Source organism: Corvus brachyrhynchos, unplaced genomic scaffold (genome assembly GCF_000691975.1).
Source record: "Corvus brachyrhynchos isolate BGI_N302 unplaced genomic scaffold, ASM69197v1 scaffold5, whole genome shotgun sequence".
Taxonomy (NCBI): Eukaryota; Metazoa; Chordata; class Aves; order Passeriformes; family Corvidae; genus Corvus; species Corvus brachyrhynchos.
In genome coordinates this window covers 9,741,938-9,748,581 of record NW_008238321.1, presented here as the reverse complement: position 1 = coordinate 9,748,581, position 6,644 = coordinate 9,741,938, and the positions used below count along the sequence as shown (strand labels likewise).

At 43.4% G+C, this 6,644-nt stretch overlaps 1 long non-coding RNA gene across 1 annotated transcript in view; it reads right to left on the bottom strand.

Moving 5' to 3' along the window:
* Nucleotides 1-4,601: 4,601 nt before the first annotated feature.
* LOC108446704 overlaps nucleotides 4,602-6,644 on the bottom strand; it is a 7,689-nt gene continuing 5,646 nt past the window's right edge. Inside the window, exons 3-4 of the long non-coding RNA XR_001861995.1 lie at nucleotides 5,423-5,558; nucleotides 4,602-4,697 (exon numbers count right to left, since the gene is read on the bottom strand). This is a non-coding gene — a long non-coding RNA (uncharacterized LOC108446704). The remainder of the gene's footprint in view (nucleotides 4,698-5,422; nucleotides 5,559-6,644) is intronic.

Below are 6,644 nucleotides of genomic sequence, written 5' to 3'. Positions count from 1 at the left end.
TATATTGTAATATTGGCTTCTCGCAAGTATTAAGGTAGATATTATATAATGTTAGAAATGCTTTTTGCTGTGTGGATGTAGTTTTCTTTCTTTTTAGCAAGAATACTAGCAACTGTAAGCGAGTAAGATAACCTCCAAGCGAACAGAGGATGAGGCCCAAGAGTGGCTAATCACCGCTCTGCCCGGGGGGCAAAGAGGCCCAAGCTGCAATCAGCCCTGACTGTCTGGGAAATTAAGAGGCCCACTCAACTATCAACTCGCACCTGGCGAGCCCAAGGCCAAGAATCAAAAGAAATAAAATCGCAAGGCAGAAGAATACGCATGCTCTACAAAGGCGGGAGCGCCACGCAGAACAGCTCCGGGAAAAGTTTGAATATGCATAAAGAACAGACAGTAAAAATGGTATAAAAAGGACTCACCTCGAGAATCAGGTGTGCTCTTGGCAGAGCGCCAAGGCACCCGGCCATTACCTCCTTGCTTTATTTTATGTGTCTCTTATTGTCTTTATATTAAACCCTTTAAATTCTCACAGGAGAGTGGACCTCGTTTTTCACACAGGGCTGCGAAATAGACTGGTTCCTCCTCACAAAACCCGTGTCATTGTCCTCATTCCCCTCTGAATGCTCCGAATGTCTTCTGTGTTGTCCTGTGCAGGACTTTGATGATCCTTGGGGGTCCCTTCCAACTTAGGGTATTCTGTGAGTCTGTGATTCCTTTCAGTGAATGGGTGGCTGTGATGGTCATGGGCTGCCTGCCTGGGGAGGGGCCCGGGAAAACGGTCTGTGCTTGGCATTTGTGCATTGGGAAATGGAGGGGGAAAGAGCCAAACTTGGAGCCTGGCGTCAGCAAATCCCTTCATACAGGATCCAGCCTTGTCCAACCTTTCCCTTTTCTATCCAGGGCTGAGGCCGGGCTCCTCCTTCCCTTCTGCCCAAAGAATAAATCCCTCACGTGTCACTGCTGAGCTCTGGCTCTTGACTTAAAAGCCCATTTTCTGGACCTAGCTGCGGCTGGCATGTGACCCCAGAGCCTGGGGAATGGCACCGGCAGGAAGGCAGCACCAACTTCCCTTAGAAAGAAACCCAGCAGGATTTCGGATGGGCCATTCCCATTCCGCTCAACCAGCAGCCACCCGTGGTGGCCACGATGAGATTCCTCATCCCGCATGAATCCTCACGGTTTAAGTTGTGCACAAACCCGATGGACAGCGCTGAGTTGTTTTGTGCCTGCTGCAAGCAGCGGGAGAGCAGTGGGCTCCCATCATGTGGTGTAAACGCTGGTGAGACCAGTGACACCAAGGGGGTGTCAGCAGATGCTTGGGAAATGGTGAACTTCCAGATCCTCAAGATGTACAATGAAGAAAAACACCCTTTTTGCCTGCAGGTTTACGGCACAAACTCTGCAGATCCACAGTCTGCTTCTGAAAGGAGGATGAGAAATTGCTTTAATTTAACTCACCGGGTGTTAACCGTGAATTATGCTGGTATTTTTTCTTCTTTGCCCATAGCTGCAATTGGTTTAAGACAGTATTTTATCTAAGTTGATTTTCTTTTAATTAAAAGACTGAGCTAAGCAGAAAGAATTCAAGGCAGGGGAAAAAAAAATGAAATAGCTTCAATTTTTAAGGACAGCCATTATGGAAATATTAACTGCAGTTCTGTTTAAAGTGTCTTTTGTTTATGCTTTGATTGCTTTCTTATTACAGTATTGAAATTGTAAATGGAAAATTACACCATGTTCTATTACATAAGCAACTGGTTTGCACAGCTTGAAATATAAGATTTGATTATTAGGTTTTCAGGGCTATGAACAATAGATGGGTTTTATTATACAGTAAATAGCACTTTTCCACTTGACTTCGTTATAACACTTAATGGTAAAAGGGAGATACTCCTCTTTCATAAATACATGCAGCAAACTGTCTCCCAGATTTCAGATGACCGAGCAGCAGGGAAGTAACTTTGCTTTATCTGGACAAGTTTAACTGAAGTGTCAAGGCACTTCACTTCAGCAAACTGCCCGAATTACGTTCCTTACTTTCTGCCACAGTGGCCAACTTGCTGATTTTCCATGTGATGAAGGAAGAAGTCAAAGGAAAAACATGTGCAAAGATCCCCCAGTGGAATTATTCCCAGGCAGACAGCAACAACCCTTTCCAGTTCTGTTTAATATCTTTACCAGTGATCTGGATGTTGGGATCGGGTGCACCCTCAGCAAGTTTGTAGATGACACCCAACTGGGCATGAGTGTGGATATTAGGAAAATTCACTTCCCCAGGCATTGCCACAGGCTGCCCAGGGCAGTGGAGGAGCCCCCATCCCTGGAGGTATTTAAAAGCCATGTAGATGTGGCACCTGGGGACATGATTTTAGTGGTGGCCTTGGCAGCGCTGGGGGAACAGTTGGACTCAATGATCTTAAACGTCTTTTCCAACCTAAATCATTCTATGATTCCCTGCAAAGGCTACATCAGCTTGCTATATTTTATTATATCCTTTTTTTTTTTTACCTATTCATTAACTCAGGGTCTTTCTTGGAGTCTTAAATGTTGTAGTTACTCAAATTCAGGTCAGGTACAGTAGCAGGTGTTTGGTTATGATTACTTAATGTTTTTATTGCAAAAGCCAGTTGTATCTTCTAGAATTTCCTTTCAAGGTACAGGTTGTCATATAATCTAATACATGTGCTTTAGCAATTTAGGATATATTTTTCCCAAGGAGATCGAATGAAACTCCCATTAGATAATCACTGTGAAGAAAAAAACCTCATTTGCGGATTAAACCAACCAGGTCCAAAAGAACTCAACAAAAGCAGGGCCACAAAAAGTAGTGCTACAAACAGAGAATTAAATGCTTTTCACATATTATCTTTCAAAGGACTGAGAGACTTTGACAGCATCAGGTAAATCTGAAATAGCTGCTTCAGCAAAAGGGTGCCAAGAGAGATCAGATAATTCGTAGTGTTTCACAGTATCTCTAGTATGGAGCCCTGAGCCCTTGCCAAAAATTAGAATGCCCAAATTAGAAGACTTCCCAAACTAGGGAAAATCTTGGATCTTCCCCTTTTAAGTTACACAGATTGATAGACTAAAAAAGAAATAAAAATCATTTGCTTGAATTGGAGCCTTTCATCATTAATTATGGACTGAAATAACATTTACAGCTGTTCTTTTCCAATGTTGTCAGATAGTGCTGAAAACTTATTCCACTATTGGTGTTTATCCATCAGCTGGACAAATGTCTCCTTAGAAGGAGGTATTACACACTCACCCTTACTTTTTGGAAGCACCAAATTGAATAATACTTCAGAGAAGAGCCTTTATTCTTTTTTACGGGCAGGGTGACGTCCATGACTTCCATTATTTTCCCTCTCTCACCACGCTGCCTCTTTTAAGAGCCTGCAGACTCAAATTATCAGGTAGTTAATTGGAAAATAATTTATTGACGAGCCATGAAAGGCTTGGAGTAAAGCACCAGGGGATTTTGTAGCTTGACTTGGGATAGCTGTAGGAAATTAATGAGCTGAACAAGACCAAGCACATTCAGATGCTGGAATTTGTGCCCTTGAGACTGCTGTTCCCAGGCCAGGCACAGAACACACCTCAGAGAAACATCCTTCCAGGATCACTCATTCCTGCACCTCACCTTCGTGCATGCTGCCAGCTCTTACATAAGGCCTCTTGCTACATCACTGCCACAGGCTGTTGTAAACCATTTTTCTCCCTTTTAATTCAGATTACTAGACAAGCAAAAATGCAGAATATTGGCAGAATAGTCTGGGGAATGGGGATTTCTGTTGTGGATGATTAATGAAATATTATTGTTTTGCACTTACAGGGAAATTGTAGCTTCATGCCAATAAGGTCAGGGCCTTAATATGTTATATGCGCTACAAAGATGTACAGAGTGATAGCTCATTTTCTGTTATTACTGAGCCAAAACCTCATCAGGTTAGAGAAGAACATTGTAGAAATAGCAATGCTGCACTGAGAGGCGAAATGAACCTTTATCTCAAACTGCTCACTGCAATTCTGGTACATCTAAATCCACATCTCCACCTGCATCAAGACAGGGGCCAAAAGTAAGATGCTGGAACCCTGCTTCTGTAGATACCAACTAATCACCCTTCATGATATGCCTCAAATTTCTCTTGGATTAATACAATTTCTGCAGTATTTTGTTGAGATAGACAGAAGCCAGAGACCCAGAACAAAAAATCCTTGGAGCTATGTTGAGGCATTTGATTTATCAGTTGTCTTTTGAAAATCAGCTCTTCATAACCCAGCCTACTCAATACTCACTTCCCAGGTCAGGCTGCCTTGACTTGGTGTAAATGTAGATCTGGAAGATCATGGTTCTAGCTACAGTTACAAGGGATTTTACTGCAAATATTTTTGTAGATAAGCATATTTAAAAGTACAGTACCAGCACCAAAGCCAAGGATGTCCCATGTACTTTCTCACTGAGTGAGACTCCTGAAGGAATGGCATCCATTCAGTACAAAAAGAAGGCTTTTATAAGCAACAAAGTTCCCAAGAATGGTAAATACTCAACACAAGTGGGAAATATTCTCACCTTCATTGCAGGGACAATGCACTAAATCTCATGCACAGATTTTTTTATTTTCTTCTCCCAGTGACCAGTCACATATAATCTTTCAGCTCAGAATATGGAAAAATAACCAACCATGAATCTCTTCCTAGAAAAAAAAAATATTGCAATGAAATAATGATTTAAAAAAATATTTTTCAGGAGTCTTTCTTCCCAAAGTAGATTTGCAACCCACACTGATTTGACAGATAAATGAAAAGAAGTTAAAGAGTTGTTTGTATAAAAATGAGCAAAGTGAACACTTGAGATACTGATCACTACCCTGTAGTGATCCTGTAGAAACAAAGATTTTCAGGGTGGGAAGAAGTGGGTGTAATCCAATAAAACAATGCAATAATGATGAAAAATTGAAAGAGGTCAGAGTCGGAAAGCTTTTGATTTCTTTTTGCACTGGCATTTGTCAAGGCAGGCAAAATCCATTAGCAAGGAGCAGCCTGAGTTTTAACACATCTGGGTCTTTAAAAATGTTAATGTTTAATAGGGTGTGCTCAGGCTTTATATATCCCTGATAACAATGCATGGGCTGATAGGCATCTCTGGAGGCTGTAAATCAGTGGCAGAGCCTTGCAAGGCACACAAGCACTTGGTGTTCACTCTCATGGTTTATTATGTTATCAGCAGTCATTGACTGAATTATGGCCTTATAACAACTATCCTACGGTTACTGTAGCACTGCTAACCTGTGTCCCATTAGAAGGTGATGTGACCTTCTCCAGATGAGCACACAGGAGTTACTGTGCTGTTTAAGGTGCAGGCTCATTTTCTAGGAGGAACTGATGAGTCCCCTGAACTGTGCCTACAAAGTCTGCTTACCTGAAGATGGTTCTGCCTTGGGCTGGTAGAAAGACAAAGACATGAGCAGAGAGCAATGTTTTCTCCCCAGTCCTGTGTGGGATCCTCACCTGCAAGCCTGTAGCTGTAGGCTGAGTTCAGGATTGCATACTGGAAGCTGAAGGATGTGAGGAAGAAATGGAGGTGAGGAATCACACTGGCTGTCTTTTAAAACTGCAAAGATTCCCTCCCTCTGGAGAGCTCATCCATCATTTCTCACAGCACACCAATCCAGCAGGCTGCAAGTCCATGGGCTCAATACTTGAGAAAGGCTCTCACCCTGTATTGTTACCACAGAGTGAAGTCCTTGGGAAGGTGCTTTTGCTCACTCTGGCAGCAGCCAGCTCTACTCCAACAGAGTTTTATGTAAACAGAAACAACAAATTTCCTCCTTTGGTACCCAACTAGCCCCATGTAGGGCTTTTTCCTTCCTTTGCTGCATATTATGAAGTCTCAGGAGTCCCAGTAGTCACACCATTTGCTCAGAGAAGAATCTGGCAGAACAGGATATTCTTGGAAATGTCTGGGAGAGGAGGGTGCAGGCCAAGACCTCATAACTGTGCAGCAAATGTTGAGATGGACGTGACCATCCATTGCCCTCCTTTCTTTGCCCACCCTGCCTGGTCCTCTTCTGCACAGGAAAGTTCCCCCTTGTGAAAAACTCCACTCCTGATAACAAGCCTTGGAGAGCAGGCAGACGTGCAGGCTCCTTTTTCTTGTCAATCTAGTTAGAGTTTATTGATTCCCCTTGCCTTTGGCTAATGTACTTTTATTATTATTAATAAATAATCATCATTTTTCCATCAGTGTAGCCTGCACCCCGGAGCCTTGGAGAATTCTAGCAAAAGAATTATTAAACTAAAGATTTCTAAAGGGTTGAACAGCAGCACGGCCCAGTAATCTGCCAGAATCTGCAACTGGGGAGCAAAATATCCCCACTGGGGAATATGGGATAGAGCATCAAATCAGCTCCTTCCCCCAAAGCCACCATCTCTAACAGTGGCTTCCTGTTCATGGTCACTTCTGCTTTGTTGTCACCCCCCAAGGATGCAGAGTGTGGGGGTGGCTCCTGGGGAGCTGTCACCCGGGCACGTGAGCTCTTGCAGGACCGTGCCCTGGCTTGGGACATGACTCAGTACCTGCAGGGCCAGGACTGCTGCCATGTGCTCCTCCTTGGCAGGAGCCGGCCCCGGCGCCCCCCCCC